Consider the following 22887-nt stretch of genomic DNA (forward strand, 5'->3'; position numbering starts at 1 on the left):
AAAATTAAGATTTTTAATGGGCATTTTCCCATAAAAAACATAAAAACCGGAAAAATCGGATTTTCTCAAAAATGGCCAGAACGATTATGATTAAAATTTAGTATGTTGTAGCGCTTAAAATTCTGAACAAAATGGTATAAATCTTATTTCTGTAAAAAATACGGTTCAAAAGTTATTGTAAATTATGTTATTTCCCCATAAAACCACATTAAAAAACAGAAAATCGGGTTTTTCCAAAAAATGACCCGAACGATTTTAATAAAAAAATTTTATGTAATAGTCCATTAAATTCTTAACAAAATTGTACAAAACCCATTTACGTATATTTACTCTCACCGCTTACACATGATAAAGGTTGTTGACAAACTTATGGGAGAAAGTATGTATCAGAATGCTGATACCGTTTATTAAGGATGTAAAACAATGCAACGTTTAACTCAGTAACTCATTTATTAAAACAAAATAACAAATACAAAGTTGCTTTAGTCAAGTCAATCTATTTTACGTCTAAAACTAAAAATAAAACAATTGTGCTTCAATCGACCTGGATGAATGACAAACTCCCTTAAAACTAACTAATGTCATCAGCAACACAATCACGGACACTTTAGTAACTCTAGGCCAAGATTAATTTTTAAATTTGACTTTTGAAGTGGTTCAAGTCTAACTTCAGCTAAATAATCCTTTAGCTTGGGAGAGAGGAAGTAGATAAACAAATGAAATACCATTCTAATGGAAATGTCTCAATGTTTTGAATGTCGTTGACGGAGGTGGAATTATAATGACAGTTTTTTTCGCAGTGAATATGAATGAGTAGGAAAAAATCGGTCTAGGTTATTATTGATAAGAACCAACGTTTCCAAAATGTTTGAGGGAATTTTTAAAACATAAAGCAAAGTATTGACTGTAAAATGTTCTTATATTCTAACCAAAGACTACCCTGACTGCTTTCTTCTGGAGCCAGAAGAGAAAATACATTTTCCCATACTCACACCCCCACATTAGCTCTGCGTACATCAGGTGTGGGAAAGTGGCTCCATAACATGCAACAATTAGAACATTACATTTTGCAAAAGTAAAAAATTAAAAAAAGATTCCTGAAAACATAATAATACATATTATTAATCACCTTATGCCAATTTAATCACGTCTTTATGCTTTGTTATAATGTCACGACCCATCTGTGTGAAGCCCCATTATAGACGTAGGTAGGTAGGTTCCCTATACGTATCCTAACCTAATTAGAAAACAAAACATGATAATTCTCTCAAGCGCAACCCCTTCTAAGCAAAGACTTTCGATACCTATAATATTGCTAGCAAACAATAGACTACTTTTGCGGGAAACAAAGCATGATTGAATTATTATAACATTAGAGCGACCTTGTTCATGATAAAAACGGTTTAAATATGAGCCAAAGTTAATTATGTACAACTATACCACCTATCGGTGAAAACTAGAATCCCTATCGAATATTCCAGCCTTAGTATTGGGGCAATCATTCGTGAATATGTTTGTGGGATCGCCGTTATGAAAACCACAATGTGCATTCTGTGTCTTCCCTGATTTGTTGGGCCACTGTTTTTAAAACTTTCATAAAAATAATGTCATGTTTTCTTTTGGTTCTGAAAATAACGTAATAACCACAGCAACATGCTGTGAGCTTGCATCTTATTTTGAATTTTATTTATTAACACAAACAGTTGTTCCTTGATCAGCTTGTGGGCTTCACTCACCTTATTTATTAATCCAGGACTCGTCAAACTGTGATACACGAAGACACACAACACACACATACACGCACATGAAAATCGTCCTTGGATTTACTCCGACGTTTCGCGGGACCAAAACAACGTCCCGCTTCCTCAGGGAATCAAAAATTTATGTTTCTCTAATTCTAATTCCTCGAGGAAGAGGGACGTTGTTTTGGTCCCGCGAAATGTCAGAGAAAATCAGAGGACAATTTTTTTATGTGCGTGTATGTGTGTGTTATGTGTCTTCGTGTATTACATTTTGACGAGTCCTGGATTAACAAATAAGGTGAGTGAAGCCCACAAGCTGATCAATACAGTATTACAAACCTCGCCTAAAAACATGTCTTAAAAAAAAAAAAAACTGTTGTTCCTTGCACTATACCAGTGTTTTAATTATTACATTCCACGCTTAGGGCAATATGGGAAGAATATCTAAAACGAATCTGCCAACACTTTGAGGGGCAATAAGGCAAATTTAAAGATAAGTAATGTTTTACATTAAACAAATAAATAATATTGGTAGAAATTACAATATTGTTTATGAAATAGCATTCATTGAACTAAGCCCATTTCTTTTTTGCATACAACAGAAATGTGGTACTGTATATCTATAAAATAGCTTGGAGATCCAGTAACACTTAAAAATATATATTTATTATGCTAACGAACGATCTAATTTTCGTTATCTTAATTAAGCCCAGTTCTAAAGCACATACGTGTGGCTTTTGCAATGCTAATTAAATTACTGCAATAAACAGTCCACCTTATTCTGGAAAGCTGCAGTAACAACATAATCATCTGGACCGTGATTGGGCGGTAACTGTCCAATGAAATAACTTGTGAATGAAAGTAGTTTCTTTGGCGTGAAAATGAAACGAAAACAACGATAAAACTGATTCTATTCAACCCTTTTTCCTCAACTGTAATAAACTGGTCTCAATACTATTACGGCCGTACTTTGATATGAATGTCTGTTGACGAGAAACTACCCGTAATTTCAATACTTACTTGAATACTTGAATACTTGTTGTCTTAATCTTTGACCGAAGTATATCAGATAGATTGCGTCGTTATACTAATATTTACAAAATTATTATATACAAAACTTGTTTTACAAAGTATCATAAAACTTAAAAACTTAAAACTTGAAACTTAATCTGTGGTAAGCGTGTCTGTTTCTCAACCTGGCATTAAATGATCATTAGACAACTCGTCAAGACTATACAGGGGCCTATTTGTGAGCAAGTTCTTCAGCTCTGACTTAAACGCTGTACCGTCAAGGTTCCTTAGGTGGTTTGGAAGGGAGTTGTAGATTTTGATAGCCGAGCGGGGGTATCTCCTTAAGGTATGGCTCAAGTGGCAGCGAGGCATATCCAGGTCATGGGCCCTTCTTATTCCATACTCATGCCTATCACCTCGGGTCACAAAATCACTTAGTTTTTCCTTTAGCAAGACCAGACTATTAAGTACGTACTGGCTCACCACTGTGAGGATTCCCAATTCTTTGAAGATGGGTCGGCAATGTTCTCTTGGGCCTTTAGATGTTATCACCCTCACAGCTTTTTTTTGTAGCAGAAGTATTTCATGGCATGCAGGGTAGTGTCCCCAGAGCACTATTCCGTACATCAAATGGCTATGAAATAAGGCATGGTATATGGTTATCAGATAGGTCTTAGTGATTTCATCTCGGAGTTTCCTTAGCAGATAGAGAACTCTGGATAACCTAACGCATACCTTATCAATGTGGTTAGACCAGTTTAGCCTAGAGCCCAGCCAAAACCCAAGCAACTTCACAGCTTCCTCATGATCAGTCCTCGACTTGAGGGTGCACATCAATAATTGAGTCTTTTCTTCATTTATTTTGAAGCGATTAGCATCAAACCAGGACTTAGGCCTCAACAAACAGCTCGTCCGCTGTATCCCTCAACAGGTTAATGTCTTTCCCTCTAGTCACAAGGGTGGTGTCGTCTGCAAAGAGGAGGGTGCAGCCGTTTAGCCAAAGGTCGTTTATCATGATGCTAAACAGTAGACGTAGGGCCTAACACCGAACCTTGAGGAACGCCATGGGGAACAACCTGGACATTTGAGGACACTCCGTTCACTGATACAAATTGCCTACGATTTTCTAAATAATTCTGCAGAGAGCACAACACTGTACCACCAATACCACATTTTTTCAGTTTCTCTAGAAGGATGTTGTGGGAAACAACATCGAACGCCTTACTCAGATCGCATTACCTCAGCATGACTGAGTCATTGCACTCGAAGGCATCTGAGACGAGGTCAGTCAGATTCATTAGGGCTGTAGTTGTTGAGCACCCACTTCGGAAGCCGTGCTGGGCATCCGAAAGCAAGTTGTTACCTTCGAAATATTTAATTAGCTGCCTCTTCATCACAGTCTCAAGTACCTTAGAGAACACCGGCAAGATAGATATGGGGTGGTAGTTAGACGGATCTGAGGGATCTCCCTTTTTAAAGATTGGAATGGTCCTAGCAACTTTTAGGACGTCTGGAAAGGACCCTTTTAATAAGCACAAGTTAACTAGCTTAGTTAGCGGTGTACATATCAGATGTATAATACCTTTTAGTATAGAACAGGAGATACCATTTACATCTTGGCTGTCAGAGTTTTTGAAGCCCTTCACGAAACTTATAATATAACGTTCACTCACCTCAGTCCAACTTGTTAGTGTGTGGTTAGTGGCATAATCAGTGACTGCAGCAACCGGATCTTCATGCTGCAACAAGGAGAGGTTGTTGATGATATCATCAGCTATCCTGACAAAATAGTCATTAAAAACATCAGGGGATGCAGTTATCTTAGGGCTAGGGCTGGACCTCCTGTGCTCATTTACGACATCCCACGCAGCCTTACAAGTATTGGACGCCTTCAATATTTTGTTTACATTGCTGACTTCTTTGCTTCCTTAACTTTAGCACTGTAGTCTTTCTTTAGTTTAGAATATAGAGCAAAGAATTTAACTTTTTGATTTAGGTCAACAGCAAGTTTGTAATGATCGTGCACCAAGATCACTAAGGAACGCAATTTCCTAAGGTCTGAGGAGTACCAGGATTTGTCAATGGCTGTACATTTAGTCTTTTTACTACCAAGTTTATAGATTTTCACCGGATACACTACATCAAACTTATCCTGGATCAAGTCAAGAAATAACCTGAATGCAGTATTAGGCTCTGTAGTGAGTTGTAGGCCTAAACAGTTCCAGTCCACGATATTAATTCGTCTATGAGCAAAGGCAGGTTATCCTTATCAATAAATCTCTTAGTGGCTACGTTCTTATCTGCATAGGAAGTATTTGACCTTACCTCATCAGCCTTTATCTTCAAGAGAACTGCTCCATCATGGTCGGCAACCACAGAACTCACCACCTTTACCTCGTAGTCCCAGGAGTCTATGTTAGTGGCTGTTGCATCCAAACAAGCCAGTCCACGGGTTGGAAGTCTCGAAGTTACATAGAGGCCGTAGCTTCGCAATAAGTTGACAAAAGTAGCTTCCTCCCTAGATTGGCGCTCAAGGTGAACATTAAAGTCCCCACAGATAACAAGTTTCCTCGGACAGAGTCTGCTAAGATAGTCGAGGCAGAGTTCGAGCTGGTAGATAAAAGATTCAAAAGCTCCGTCAGGAGACCTATATACACATATTAGGATGGTGGAAATATCCACTATCTCAATAGCCGTCAGTTCGAGAACTTGCTCAACACAAAATCTGGTTAGATCGATATTCTTATAGGTGAAAGCAGCAGCCGCACAAATTGCCACTCCCCATTTTTGTGTTCTGTACGGCAGTAGGCACTTAATAATTGAAGTTTATCAAGGCAATTGTAGAAGTCACATTCAACTCTATCTAACCAATGTTCAGTTATGCACAAAAAATCGCAATCCACTTCATTGACAAGTAAGGAAACTAGGGCAGACTTAGTCCTAAGACACTGGACATTCAGATTTGCAATGGTCACAGAATGTTGGTGTAGGTTAGAGTCAATATTGTCTGTTATGTGTGTGGACCTAGGCTTACACTAGAATTTTCATTAGGTTGCTTAATGCCTAAGCCTAGACCTCTCTGGCTTAGACTTATGTTGTACTGTTCGGTGAAATGTTCGTCCTAAAAAAGGATAATTCCTAGTTACTCGTTCCCCCCTAGGCTCCCGACTCGATGGCAGAAATGCTCTCACCAACACTCCCCTAGGCCAAAAGCTAGGGTCCAATATCTCACCAGCTACATCTAAAGGAACTCCCACTTTGAACGAGCAATAGGAGTTGTGGCGAGTTTTTAATTGGATGCACTCACTGTCTGAAACACCTTTAGAAGCCAAGAAGTTCAATAATGAGTCACATGACACATCTAAATGATAATCTCTAAAGAAATAATGTTTTCTGACGCACAGACTTGAGGTTATCAGCAGCTCCGCTCGTCCCAATTATTACAGTGTTTAGATTCTGCTTGTTCCCGTGGTTGAGGTTCTGCGTAGGCCTAGTTCTTTCTGAATCAGTTGGTCTTGATTTAAAATGATTTTCCACCACATTAGAATAGGAGACTCGAGAATTGGTCGATACTGATTTATTACCATTGATATTCCTCATTCCACTGTTTTCGTACATCTCGATTTCATGACGATGACTTGCAGTTTCAGTTTCAATTCCTGGTAAAGGTTCATTTCCACTTTTTATCTGTCCAACATCGGTTTCAACTACAGCTTCAGCTTCACTCCGATCCGAAAACATGAGTCCGTTTTGGTTCCTTTTTCCTTCAGTTCCCGTCCAGAGTCTATTTGTATATTCACTGGTACTTGCATTTCATCTTCGTTTGCATCCACCAATGGCAAATTTGTAGCTGTCAGGTTGTCGATGTCTGCTGGTGACGTCAACGTAACTTCTATTCTCTGACTTGAATCTAACATGTCTGTTTCCTGCATAGAACTAACCTCAACTTTGTGTAAATCCATAATTTGATTTAGTCCAACCTTAGTCTTAATGCTATTCGTTATAAGAATATTAATTTTCTTCTCAAGGTTTAGTCCTATTTTATGGAAAGCTGCTACCTTACTTTTCATGTCGTTAAGTTCGCCAATCAAGTTTGTCAACGGAGGTTCGTCATGCACAATGTGGTCCTTGATCCTTTTAGTGCAGGGACTGCAGAACCACTTAACATGCTCTTCAATCTTCCTGATATCGTTAAATATTTCCGCAGATATATTCACATATCTAGCGTGGTGCCACGAAACGCAATAACCATCGCAGAGAAGGGTTTTTTCGTCGTCTAAACACAATTTAGAACACACCGGGCACTTGCTCTCAACATCGCCTTTCACCATTACCACAGCCTTCAGTAAGATAGACAATAGACAATGTACAAGGTTTTGATAAATATTTATAAGTAACTAACTATTCTTTGCTTCTATCATAAGCCATGCTCATTTTAATCACTTCCAACTACTACCTCATGCATATTTACCACCTAATTAAAAATTATAAATTATACCAGTAGAATGCCCAGTTTGCGAGGTCACGTAATGCTATATAAACACTCCGCTGAGACTTGACTAAGAGTCTCGGCTCGCTACATTGTACCTCATCACTCTCTCTTATCTATTGTCCCAGAGGCACTCACAGACGTGTAGTTATTCATTTAAAAATCAGACTAACTAAATGCGAGGTCACGTAATGCTATATAAACACTCCGCTGAGACTTGACTAAGAGTCTCGGCTTGCTACATTGTACCTCATCACTCTCTCTTATCTATTGTCCCAGAGTCACTCACAGACGTGTAGTTATTCAGTCAACCAGTAGTATGATTAGTTCACGAGGTTGCGTAATGCTATATAAACACTCCGCTGAGACTTGACTAAGAGTCTCGGCTCGCTACATTGTACCTCATCACTCTCTCTTATCTATTGTCCCAGAGGCACTCACAGACGTGTAGTTGTTCATTTAAAAATCAGAATAACTAAATGCGAGGTCACGTAATGCTATATAAACACTCCGCTGAGACTTGACTAAAGTCTCGGCTCGCTACATTGTACCTCATCACTCTCTCTTATCTATTGTCCCAGAGGCACTCACAGACGTGTAGTTATTCATTTAAAAATCAGAATAACTAAATGCGAGGTCACGTAATGCTATAAACACTCCGCTGAGACTTGACTAAGAGTCTCGGCTCGCTACATTGTACCTCATCACTCTCTCTTATCTATTGTCCCAGAGGCACTCACAGACGTGTAGTTATTCATTTAAAAATCAGACTAACTAAATGCGAGGTCACGTAATGCTATATAAACACTCCGCTGAGACTTGACTAAGAGTCTCGGCTTGCTACATTGTACCTCATCACTCTCTCTTATCTATTGTCCCAGAGTCACTCACAGACGTGTAGTTATTCAGTCAACCAGTAGTATGATTAGTTCACGAGGTTGCGTAATGCTATATAAACACTCCGCTGAGACTTGACTAAGAGTCTCGGCTCGCTACATTGTACCTCATCACTCTCTCTTATCTATTGTCCCAGAGGCACTCACAGACGTGTAGTTGTTCATTTAAAAATCAGAATAACTAAATGCGAGGTCACGTAATGCTATATAAACACTCCGCTGAGACTTGACTAAAGTCTCGGCTCGCTACATTGTACCTCATCACTCTCTCTTATCTATTGTCCCAGAGTCACTCGCAGACGTGTAGTTATTCAGTTAACTGATTTTAATGTGACTAATAGCTTCAGTAATGAATAATATAAACGACATTAAAAATCACATCTTCTTGTAAGCCTTACACTTAGCCTGTTGTGATGTTCTTCATAATTAACTGAATAATAAATGAAATGCTATTTATATTGTGATTAGGAATGTAACTGGGAGAACAATATAATAGCAAACTAAAGATGACGAGTTCAAAATACAATAAAAATACTAGTAATACGTTTTAACAATTCACAAATGTGATCAAGAAATGCATAATGTATGTGGAATATAAAAAAATACAAAAATAATAAAGGCAACTTAGCAAATTTGTATAGTATAAATGGGTTTATGGATTTTTTATGGGCATATGAAATATATGAACAGCATAAAACTACTATAATGCTAGGCTTCACTACCTCTAGTTCCTCGTAGGCATTCTGTTTCAGTGGTGGATTTCTAATATAGAAAGATGATCTCATGTTTTAGATGTAAGTAAAGAGGAAGAGGAGATAAAATTATGTCGAAATGTATACTTTGTAAAAAAATAAATCACGGCGTTTGAGGTTTGCGGCAAGGCTCGGGATTTATTGTGCTTTGTCAAATAAAACACTTCTCTTAGGAGACAGCCTCTAGGCTTATCACCTACGACTTGTGTTGTATTGTTTACAGTAATGGGTTTACCGTTACATGTGGCTTTATTCTGTTGTATTTTGCAACAGAGCTAAAGATGGCAAACATGTTTGGTTTAGGTATTTCATTGTTCAAATACACTACATTTTTGTTGAAAATACTATGTATCAACCAAAATGTAAGATTCTTAAAAGTTTTATCGAATCATCATTACGTGTAAGACATTGTACTTGCAAGCTGTTAAATTACTTTGAAACATTGGTGATGAGTAGTGATTAATATAAATGTTATCTTTGCATAGTGGAGCAAATATTATGTTTTTCCAGATGCATGTTGTAGCCTAACAACGTTTAAAGTGAAAAGTTACAAAAATTGCACAGGTATGAAATATGAGATTGCCAATTGTCATTGTACAAATGTACATTAGACTAATTAATCAGATATGTCTAATAGTTATCGTGTAGATCTAGAGTCAATAAAAATATGAAACGTTCTACATGCCTTTGGATATTTTAGTGCTCATAACTAGCATCATGAAATAATTATTCCTCTATTCGAAGAAAATAGAAACTTTATACTATTAGCTTTAGTAGGTCAAGATCAGTATAAAGCTTAACTCAACATCTACTTGAACAAGACATAGGTGAAATAATGTGACTTTGATCTTATATAAAAAATAATTCTTCTATAACAGGTAAAACTAAAAAAATCTTAATAGTATTGCTGAACACATTGTATGCTGACCCTTTGTAACCTTGGGGAAAAGTAGTATAGCAGTAGATCGCTTAAATTAATATCCTTGTAATGTTCATGGTTCTGACAGTAAATCGTACAAATTTAGCAAAATAACATATTCTTGGGTGTTATAGTAAACAGGAAATGAAAGTACGTACTAGTAGAAAATACTATAATTTAAAAGATAGTGCAAATTATAATCAGTTATGTATCCGAAATTATAAAATCACATTTTAACGCGACCAAAACAAAAGATCTACCAAAATTTCCAACTGAATATCATTGAACACAATAATTAAATTTTCAGAAAAACATTTATGTACCTTTACATCTGTGCGTCTAATTATTAAAGTTTAAGATTTACCAACAGATTTAGAAAGTCTATCCACTTTTGTGTTGGTTACAACAAAGCCTTTTTGACATCAGTGACTACATACGAACAACAACACTTAAACTTTCAACATTTTAGACACAACTTCAGAGTTACTAAATGAGACTAATTATGTAACTTAAATACAAAGGTTTCATTATCTTGCTTCGTCTTAGCAAGAAACCCTAACCCCTTTACGACTTTGCTCATTTTCTGTGTATCTATTGTACAAGCGCTAAGGAGTTTATAAAAACTCCTCATACTAAATTCTTCAACGTTGGAAAATACTGTAAACAAAACCATAATTTGTATTGGCAAGTGAACATTAAGCACGCGCAAAGCCACGCACTGAAATAATTAGATTTTTAACTTTTATTTTTTAATACGAGTATTAAAAATGTTATATGAGTTTATTATTTTATATGATCGCATTTATACTATAGCTATGACAAAACAATGGGATTTAATTGTAAAAACTAATTGCCAAAAATTACCTGAATAATGTTTTATGACAACTATTTAACTTTTTAGGCATCAAATATAACGCTTTTGATTATTATTATTCGATTGATAGCTGTGTAATAAAATTTTCTGTAGAAACTAAATTGCCGTTATTCCCGACCAAACAAGTTCAAGTATTGAGGCAATCGCAATTCTGTTCTGTCGTCATGGACCCTGATATTTTGTAGTGCATTTAGTTTTAAATTGATTTTTTAGACTGGTATGATCGTATAATGTCACTCTTACATCCATCAACCAACAAGAAGAAACGAATAATGTGAATATAAATATCCTAGATGTCTACACTTAACTGCGTTTATATATATACTATTTCAATTTTATTAATTGTCAGTACTTAAATTTGTACTATATTGTACAAATTGAAGCTAATTATCACATTTCTGATATCATAAAACATAGTGCATTTAACAAAAATATAAAACTAATTTCAATATACGCTAGTTGTATAGTTGTAAAATAAAACAATGACATACAAACTGCACAGAACAAAGTATAATAGGAAGTTATTTGGAAAATGATCCATGATATTGTTGTAATCCTCATTTATTCTGTTAAGGTGAACATACGTGGTATTATGTCCAACAAATAAACAGTCTACCTAGTACTGAAGAGCTGCAGTAACGATGCAATCATCGGAACAGTGATTGGACAGTCTGGTGTAATTACAACTGTCCTCCTTCCTAATCGAAGTAAATTACTCTTGCAGTAAAACTGTACCTAAGATATCGATAACTCTTCTTGATCAGACGAATGAGAGATTCCCGTCTTTAACAATTTTTGTCATTGTATTTTGACTACTAATTCTTCTGCGCCTATCAAATTTATTAAATAAAAAGACCATTGATATCAATAATCTAATAGCTTATGTTTAGCCCGAAACCTTAATTTGTTTGGTCTCAAATAGTCTAGCATTACATCAAAAGGTTATGGCACTTTTTAGGTTAATGAACGTTGGGTTGGGCTTGTTATCATTTTATTTGACTCAATAAAAAAATAATAAATTTTACGATAGAAAGAATTTTTGGAAGGGAAAAAGGTATGTATATTTATCTACAAACTAAATATAAGAATTATACTATAGGCCTATGTATTATGTTGCCCTCTCCGTTGTTGTTGTTGAGCAAAACGTTATTGTGATTAGAATATATTGTTGGCCACTAAACAAAGACTCAGTTCAACTATTTTATTTCGTAATAGGTCTTAATTAGTAGGCATATTTTTTTCTTTGTTTCTAAAATATATTTCAAATAAAAGCTCCAGTTGTTGATATAAAGTAATGGTCAAAAAAAACTTATCACTATATTTTATAATATGCACTAAAGTATTTATCTGAAACATTAACTTTTCATTACATAGTAATATTATGCGAGTTACACTTTACGAATCCTACATTCTATACACTTTTAGTGATTGTTTGTAAGTTTTTAGAAATAAGCCTAGTTTTGTATGGGCATATTAAAGATTCTGGCCAACGATGAGTAATACAAACAAAAGAATCCTTTCATTGTCAGTTTGACAAGTGTTTTACGCGGTTTTAGCTTTCAATTTCATGCTCCGAAGTATTTTAATTTTCCACCAGGTTAACATTGACTGAATTACAGATTATATTTATTGTAGATTAAAATGTACTACTGGTATTTTAAAAGTGTGCTGCTTACGGAAAAATAACTATGTGCTGTTTTTTATTCAAGCTAAGAATACACATCCACGAAAAAAATATTTTATGTCTAGATATGTTAAATTACACCATTGATAAAACATAATACCTCGTGAGTTGGATGTTGCATGTCTGTTTCATCGAGATATACTTAAACTCTCAACATAAAGTTTTCAACAGCTGAATAGGTTACATTGCCGAGTGTGTCCCAGGCTCAAACAAATACAGAAATCCTCTTTCCGAGAAAATCCGGATACACGAAAGAGGCTACTAACAAGCTCACAGATCACATTTTCTCACGGTAAGCTTTTTAAAGGTTTTCGATAAACAACACATTGTAATTTGTAAATATAATTTACTATTTTACGAAAGTTATAGTGAAAACTTGACCTATCCAAGTCAGAACAAAATGTGTAAACGCATTGGTGTATAACAGTTTGACACTATAAAGAAGCAATAGTTATCTGAACCAATCGCAGTAATGTTTTGGGATATTTCACTGAAAGATTAGTGATTGGAGAATAGCTGCGATAGAGCCCTCCACAGATGTCTAAGCAAAAGAAATCTGTACCTTTTATTTCGATGTTGATGTGATACCTTTAAATACTGTAAATGCTTTTCAGAAACTTGGAATTTTGTTGTACCAAGATATTTTGGCAATCGTATCATAATGTTAAAATGCCAATTATTATCTTATTTTTATCTTTGTTAAAATTGAATATACCTAATTTGCATATCATTACCACTCGTATTTGACAGTCATCAGGTTTAGACAGCAACTAGTCAGATCAAATAAAAATATAACTGACGTTTTTAAATGGGCCAACTGGTATTAATTAACCGTGAGTTATATTTGAGTTTACTATACGTAATCCTATTATGGTTGTTGATTACGCTACATATTGGCAAACACAATAAATATAGTATATTTTTCGAAACTGACATTATTTTTACAAAGTGCTAAGTTACTGTATTACAGTTTATTACAAGTTTAAGGTGTATTTGGTTACTGATTAATAGTGTTACGTTACTGACTTATTTGTATCCAAAAGATAAAATGTAAAGCTATGTTTAACATTGCACGTTGAATACTATTCTAAGATATATTAAGGCAATAGAGTATCACATTTCAATTAACCTGGAATGACAAGAGCTGGAAATGAAAAGTTAATTCTTGGATCGTAAATGACTTGGAAGGCTTTAACTCAATGCTAATGCAGGTAAAAGCATTGATGAATTTGAGTTTTATCTTTTTTGTCATTACAAAAATTTGAGTTTAAGCCCCAAATTCCAAATAGGGAGTTTTCCTCAAGTTCCCAAATTATATTTTTATGAACTAAAATTCCATAATGATGACTGACTTCATGATTATATTTAAAAAAATAAAATATAAATTTAAAATATTTTATTTTCTAAAAGTGAAAACTTACCTTTGTACTCATGGTGAAAAACGAATTTGGGATGCTGGCGGAATTTGAGAGCATTAGGGTGCATAATATTTCAAATGAGTAAATTAAATGAATATCTACCATTAAATTGTCTACAATGTTTATACAAAGTAGTATTTGTTCCTTAGAATTAGTTTGCAAAACAGCTGAGCTGAGCGGGAAAGTCAACCCGACCACTTTAATCTTCACTCCGGATGACAACTGAACAAAAAACCAGTTGTTGCTCAGCTTGTTCTTTTTAATAAAATAATAATCAACAAAAAATAGGAAGTATGGAGAGAGTTAATTTTTGCATAAACATTTTTATAGAATTCTATAAAAATTATTTTTTGTTCAAAGTTATCTTGCGTCAAAGTTTTTCTCTCCTTTAAAGTTCTTATTTGCTCACTTGCACTAATAACTTTTTATTCGAATGCACGAATAAAAATAATGTCCTTATAAGACAACTGTTGCGATGTTAACAAAGAAGTTTTATCAGTTACAATAATGATCCAATAATCTGACTTGGACTCAAGAGACTTTAGGACTTCAGTAATTAATAAGGCTCTTCAGAGCTGTTTGTAGGGCCATTCTTGATCCAAAGTTGGCTAAGTAGCTAAAACTGACGGGAAGTTCAACAAAAGACATAATTAACGTCATTTTACCAAATAAAACGTTTTAAACACGTCCAGTCGATACGTATGGCTATGTTTCACCTCAATTAAGCGACCAACGTACGTATAAAACACTTAGAATTATGTCACAAAGTGATGTTCGGATTGTTGAATGAGTACGATGAAAATAGGTGTGACCTCCATCAGACACTGGGTAACCAAAAGTTGGAATTGCTGGACCAGCCAACCAGTCCGGCGTCTCCAAGCTGTGTCTCCTGCTCTTTTGTCGCAGCCGGTAGATGCGGTTGCACTCCATCCTTTCTTCCTAGACTTCCTTCTGCCACTGATGAATGGCATTTTGAGAGACTCGCCAAATACCCCACCAGGTCCAGGTGCCTACTTTATCATGGATAGAACGGCATCCTCTATATCCACCATCAAAACGTTGACGAGAATAATTCCAAGAACAAACAGAACGGCGAGTATGGATATTCTATATAGGTGGATGATCCTCAGAGTGCTGCCTAACAAAGTACACGAGCGTTCCGTATCCTGTGTATATTGCTTCAATAATCTCCCTTGCCCACACTTACAAGAGTACGGATTAGACTGCGGTTGTCGATAGCCTTCTACTTGGACATCCGACATGGTTCTTTGACTTGATGTTCCAAACTTGATGTTGCGAGCAGCACATCTCAATAAAAGTGGTGGATCTATAGCTTTAACTATGGCTTGCTTCACCTACTTAACAGCGTTAAAAGGGGTGTTATCACACCTTCTTGAAACAACTTGGACAAGGTGATAGGTCCCGCGCAGCACCTTCAGGTGGATTCAGTTGATAACGGATTAAAACCTCAAGGCCCTTCCTAGCTATGCCCAACATACAAAGATGTATATTAGAGGATGGAAGTTATGGGTCTCCCTTGCCAGCAAAAGGGAAACACCTTGGCCAGAGGGCAGTAATCGTGCACAAAAGAATTAGAGCATTGATTGGTACACCTTTTTGAGGGACTCAACGTATACCCCACCAGGTCCAGGTGCCTACTTTTTCAGGGATAGAACGGCATCCTCTATCCCTTCAAGACTCTTTACTCTTTAATCTTCATAACCACTTAAACAAGTTTATTGTAGAATTTTGGACCTGTCTGAATTCATTAAGCACCTCTTTCTAATCTTCATTCTGTTGTTGGGGAAGTGATTAATTTTCCCACGGAAGTGTCTCTGCCAAAAAAATATTTCCCTGAAAGAGAGCCTCGAAAGAAGGTAACTATGGTTCTTGTTTGATAAGAACCCACAACACCATGCATCTTGTCGTTAATATCCAAACATTCTCTTTTCTAGCTTAATTCTGGCTGCTATTCCAGTTCTAGAGATTTATCAAAGTACCTGACAAATAACGATATAGTAGACTATAACTATACTGTATTTTTAAATTATGTACACTGTTCTTTTTTTAAATAATTATTTGCTTTATCTCTATTTTTATCGCTTTTATCTTTAATTACTTACTAAAAAGGTGTTTTTGTCAATGTAAGTGCTCTGTAATGTAATGTACAAAACACTGAGCTTTTTCAAGAAATTTCCATGTACACACTTACGACAGACCTTTGCAGAGGCGACAATAAAGTTGTAATCGATCAAAATGGGTTTATTCTATAGTATTTATTTAATATTTAATCTAAATGCACTTTAAGTCTATGAAAATTATTCAACAAAACGTCATTAAAGTACTTTTTATGTCAACAAAGTTTATACAATTTATGTAGGAATATAGTTTTCTCTGGTTTTCCTTGACTTTGTAATCTCTGGATAAAATTAGGGCCATTATTTGGCTTGATATAACTTTACATTTGTTTATAATTGGCCGTTTAAAACTTCGGTCATTATATTGGCGAGTATAAGAGTTTAGATGTTACTTGGATCCAATTAATACTTCCAACTTAATTTCAACTGGAAAGCTCGTTTAATGTTACAATAGACGTTGTTAGTGTATTAAACGTTTGATATTACTGTTGTATATGTTGCTGGTCACGTAACTTTTTAATATTTGAAACCTAATTGTAAATTTATAAAAATGTATTATGGCTCAATAAAGGTGTTTCGTCTTCATATCTACATGGGTATCATTAAAATTATACATACATTTTCAGAACCGAAAATACTGCTGCATAACTATAAAATAATATTATAAGAAAGTTACTTTAGTTTATTGCTTTTATTCAGTAATATTGTATCAAACATCTCAACACCTAGACTTAACAACTACCGATCGGGTGGCATAATAATCATACTTTCGAGGTAAAGTAGGTAAATATATGTTTGGATAAATTCACAATGCAAAAATCTTTTTGGATCACTTAATTTAAAATATTTTTCCTTTAAAAACATACGTGGTTTAATTTATTATTAATCAATGCTTTAAAATGTTTCTTATCGTGATAATATTCACGATTACTTATAATATTCTATAATATATTAATTTAAACTAATTTTATCATATTAAACAAAATTGTGAAACTAAAATAGTTTTTCAACTATTTAACAAAACTTGTTCACAATTTAACTATTCATAGCAAGCTTGCTAGAAGTTCCAGCTGGATTTTACAGACATATGCCTAATCATCTTTAGATTGGCTCATGTATTTAACATCAACTTAAAAGATGTATATGGATATGATCAGATATTTCTTATCTTTGGTAGATGGGTGAAATAAGTTGAGTTTAAGGTATTAGAATGGTAAACATGATTTAAACTGTAGAGAACTACAGACAAAACAGACGATGAAACTGATTAGTGAACACAATACTACAAGTGTCTGCTGAAGCTCTTTATTGTTCTGGGTGAGAGGCTTTGTTTAAAAAAGAAAACATAAGAAAATGGCTTCAATGGAATTGCCTTTTCATGTTGTCATTGGTTTTCATATTCTTCAAGGGGAAAAATCTTTTTAAAAAGTGTTAAATGTTTTTGCTTTTCCCCGCTGTAAATAAGTCTTTGATTTGATCACAACAAGTACAATGAATATATACACATTTTAAAATATAAGGCTTGAATTATTTCAAAGTGAAAATAGATGAAAGCCAAGTTCTTACGTCGGATGTCAATTAAAACATATTTAATATGTGAATGTATGATATAAATAAACGGTATCATCAAAATAACACACTTTCTCCTAGTAGCAATTAAAAAAAACCTTACGACAAGCGGTGAGAATGACTATGCGATTTCATGTGTAATATCAGAATATTTGCATTAACTTTGCACAGTAAATGTTAAATTGTTTGGTTAAGACTCCTAAATTTTAAATATACTAAGTTTTAATGAAAGTCGTTCGATCTGTTTTTGTTAAAATCTGATTACACGGTTATTTCATAAACTTAAAAAAAATTAAATCTAAATAAAAAAATAAAAAATGCCTTGAAGTACAACAGATTGGTACCCACATACCAAATTTAATCAAAATCGGACCACAAGTCCACTTGTGTGAGTGTGAGTGTGTACGCGCGCGCATCATACATGACATCTTACTAATATTATAAATGTGAAAGTTTGTGTGTTGGTTTGAAGTTCAATCACACATAAACCACTGGACGGATTGGGGTTAAATTTGGCATGATAATAGCTCACATTCCCGATTAACATATCGTTTTATTTTATCTCACAAATCCTTTTGGGCTCCGCCCCAGTGGCTCTGTAGTTCCCCATGTTAACCTTATAAGTAATCATATTTAAGAGAATTAATGAATTTATTCAGCCGTTTCAACTAAAAAAGTTGGTTCTATGATACACGAAAGCATTAAAACTTTATAAGATTTACCAAAAGGGTTCAGCACTATATTTTTTTTGCATTTATGTAAACAGCTAATTTGAGCTAATAGCAACAAAAAACTGCGACTCAATGAGAACTGTCAAAATATAGGGTGGACCAAAAAAACAGGGACAATTTTAAAATGTTATTACTCAGCTGTTATAAAGGCTGGAAAGTTCATTGATGCGGCAAAAGAAAGTTTGTTTGATGCCATTTAGTGTATAGTTACTATGGATCATCAATGGTTACCGCAACATCGTGCCTTTGTCATAGAGACTTTTTTAAAGAATAATTTGACTTTTATCTCTACTCAACGTCAATTTCGTGTTCACTGCAACTTTGGCCGTAATGGTGCAGCCCCAAACCGAATAAACTACTCAAAGATGGGTAAACAATGTCCTAAACACGGCTTTTGTACTCAAAATTAAACCTATGCAAATTTAAATTTCAATGCAATGTTTTGCAAACGGTTGGCTTTGGACGTTCGACGCAGGACACTCGCGCGAACCATTTCAATGTTTTCCGGCGTTCGAACAGTCCGAAGTATCTTACTAGGTTTGACTTTGAGTGCAGAAGACGTGTTCTGGAAATTACTTACCCAACTTTAAATAGTTTTTCGCTTTGGGGTTGCACCATTACGGCCAATGTTGAAGTGAAAACGAAATTGACGTTGAGTAGAAATGAAAGTCAAATTATTCTTCAAAAAAGTCTCTATGACAAAGGCACGATGTTGCGGTAACCATTGATGATCCATAGTAACTATACACTAAATGGCATCAAATAAACTTTCTTTTGTCGCATCAATGAACTCTCCAGCCTTTATAACAGCTGAGTAATAACATTTTAAAATTGTTCCTGTTTTTTTGGTCCACCCTTTAGGATTGTTTGCAGTTATATTTATGTTTTTAATGTCATGAATAATTTGTAATTTTTTTTTTAATTCATAATAATTTATTTTTCTTTATTGTTTAGGTGAAGTGGTAGAACATTATGGCTATGGTAGATGTGCAATACCATTAGTATACCGTAAATTTAAAAAAGCAAATTTTATCAAAATTCGTCCTCCCCCGTTTCAAACGCAAAGCCTGAGTATAACTGCAATAAGCATTTTAAACTTATATGCCAACCCCGTACGAAGGACGGGTACTCTGCTAGCCATATATAAAAATTTTTTTTAGTTCAGGAGGACCGAAAACGGAGTATATTTCCCGAAATACTCAAATTAGACACATAAAAAATTATTTCTTCATATACCTACTTTGTATTAGGGGAGAAAGTAAAAACACCCACATTTACAGGTGAGACAACGCTAAACATACGGGAGTGATCAGCACAAGATTGACGCGTTGGTTAAGTGGACCAATGAGAAGCATTTGTCTTGTGACTGTTAGTAACAACGGTGCTTGTGCTGTATGCCTCCCTTGCCAGTGATCACAGGGCTCTTGTAATTATTTAGGACTTGGAAGGCAATCCTTAAACGTATCGTAGGTCTATTTGTTTGAAAAAAAAAGACAAGAACATGATTACTCATTAAGGTATAAAAAAGGACATACATCTCTACATTCAAGCACCACTATACGTAACACCTTTTGACCATTTAACTTTGAAATAGTGTTTTATAAGTATACAAATACTTAGGTCCATAATTGATTGTTAAACTTACCAATAACTAAGAATCAAAATTAAATTGATTAAACATAATGAATACAAATGCGTTAGATTGGTTATATCACAGCTTCCAAGTATATTGGGTGAAATATCAACCCAAGAAAAATATGAGACATGTGGATTTTACCTGAGTTGAATATTTTATTCAAAACACTGAATGAATACCAAATAATTCAGCTGATGCTGACCCACCACGTATTGTCGCTATATAAAAATGTATGAACCATGTTTTCTTCCTTATACGCTCAAAACTGTATGGAGAAAAATCTCTGAATAACAACAGTTAAATAGACAGTAGAAACGTTAATGAAATAAGGTACTGTAATGGTAAATAGGTTCTAATGAAAATTGAGATGTGAGTTTTGCATCTTATATAGTGTCGTGCAATTATTTTATATTTATAAAAATTTCTTATTTCCCTCAAATAAAAAAGTTTTAAGTTATATTCAAAGGCCTGGATTAGGAATTACTAAATTTGTAAGGTTATGATAGAGTTTATAATACCGTACCACATAATTTTTCGGTGTGAGAATTTTATGAAACCCTAGATTCAGTTAGTAAAATATAGTAAATACACATGGTTTAAAGTTTGTAAAACCAGGGCTATCTTAAGGTTGAAGGCAATTACGTTTGTTTAAAATATACAATCTACTATCTATGTAATATTTTACTCAATATCACACCCAATCATTATGCTTTGACAGAAGTTATTGTAATACTATCAAATTTAATACTCATTGCGATAATATTATTAATGCACGATCACTTAGCTCCAAACATAGATGCAATCGATCAATAATTGATTACTCTGGCAGATGGAACGGAAGTTGTTGAATCGCTTCAATATTCATGTAATATTCTTCGTGTCATTTAGCTCAATCACATTACACATAGTCACTTTAAATTATCTTGGATATTCTTCATTTCATAACAATACACGTGGAACCTTATATTATATAAGATTATGAACATAAATTAAGTCAGATTGGTAAAGATTTGGTACATGGATAATTCCAGAAATATATGCTCCATATTCAATGTAAATCAATTGGTAAGATAATATTTTAATATGGTTACTGTTTAATAAACATTTTAAAAATTTTCTCGTAGATTATGTTTTTACACTCTAGTTGCATCTACTGTTTTCCATGTGTCAGTTTCAGTACAACTACATTTTGTTTAATACCATCGATCAAATTTGTATGGTTTATCTTTGTATTTTATGAGAAGTTTTATATGTTTAAATTACATCAATAATCTTATGTAAATTCTAATACTCTAATAACAATAATAGTTATAAGCTGATCTATGCCATAATGTAAAGAAATTGTAACACGACGCTATTAAAATATTCTGAATTCAATTATAAAACATAATAAACATATCGAGGCTGAGTAATTTCTATGAGGTTTTCAATACTAAAAGGACATTTGAAATAAATTGCGTATCTCAAAACTATATGATACATATTATAGTATCTTTCAATTCCAACTAAAAATTTGCTTACATAAGGTATCATTCAAACTTCTGACCATGCTATGTTATTTTGTAAAACGCGAAAATGGTTTCTAATTGTGAATAGGAAAAATGCATAGGGTCACTAGAGGAAAGCTAAGTATCGCTCTTAAAAAAAGAAAATTTAATTTTGGACTTCCATCTTTGATGACGTCAATCCCTAGCCAAATTCCGAATTTATTATGAACTAGCACAGCACCCGTCCTTCGTACGGGGTTGGCATATAAGTATAAAATGCTTATTGCAGTTGTTATACTCAAGCTTTGCGTTTGCAATGGGGGAGGACTCAGTTTTCATAAATTTACGGTATGATATCGTATAACACATCTACCATTACCATAATGTTCTACCACTGCACCTAAACCATAGAAAAAAAAATATCAAACATTCGCACAATGTCACAAATTATTCATTAAATTAAAAACTGAAGAATAACTGTAAACAATCCTACTTCGACAGTTCTCATTGTGTATCACAGCTTTTCGTTGCTGCTTAGTTCAAATTAGCTGTTGTCATGTGGAAAAACAAAATATAAAATAGTGCTGCACCGTGTTGGGAAACCTTATAACTTTTTAATGCCATTGCATATTATAGGAACAAACTTGTAAAGTTGAAACAGCTGAGTAAATTCGTTAATTCCCTTTAAATATGAATACTCATAAGGTTAACATGGGGAACTATAGAGCCACAGGGGCGGAGCCCAAAGGGATTTTTGAGATAAGAATATGCCTAAATGTTGATCGGGAATGTGAGCTATCATTATGCCAAATTTCAGCCCAATCCGTCCAGTAGTTTATGCGTGATCACAAACTTTCAGATTTATAATATTAGTGAGATTATAATGAAGTAATTTAGTCGTATTATTACATATGGATATTCTCACAAACTGATATAGTGAAATTTGTAAAATATGATGACTTTTTAGATGAACATGTTTTGAAACAGCCCTCGTAACCGAAACAAACACATATTATTTAAATTTAAATGCAAATTATCGAATGAGAGTTGTTCAAGCACATGTCGATTCCCAGTGGCATTGTAAACCTTGTTTATTCAAATGTCACAAAATTAACATTATATACATTTTGGGCATATATTTTCTTTTATTACAGAGTGTATTTGCATTTACTTTTTACCAAAACAAGTAAATAACAGTTGTGCTTTTGACAGTTGCACTAAGGTTTCGTTAAAACCGTCGTTGATTTCCATAGTGAGATATCGTACAGTAAACAGATATTTTGTGAAAAAACTAAAAAACATTTTCGTACTTGCAAGTTGAGAGCTAAATATTTAGTTATAAGTGAACTATGTAAAACACTAGACGTTTGAAATTGGTTTTCAAGCAGCCGTATTTGGACACAATTATCAAGAGACAAATAAACTAAAAACCACCGGATTTGACCCGAAATATGATGAACTCTTAAGATAATGTTTAAAAGAAACTAATCTTTTACAGTGTACTGAATTCCATATAAATGTATGCAACCATAGAATTTAGG

Source organism: Macrosteles quadrilineatus, unplaced genomic scaffold, assembly GCF_028750875.1.
Source record: "Macrosteles quadrilineatus isolate MER2022 unplaced genomic scaffold, UCM_ALF_1.0 Scaffold_2__2_contigs__length_208266976, whole genome shotgun sequence".
NCBI lineage: Eukaryota > Metazoa > Arthropoda > Insecta > Hemiptera > Cicadellidae > Macrosteles > Macrosteles quadrilineatus.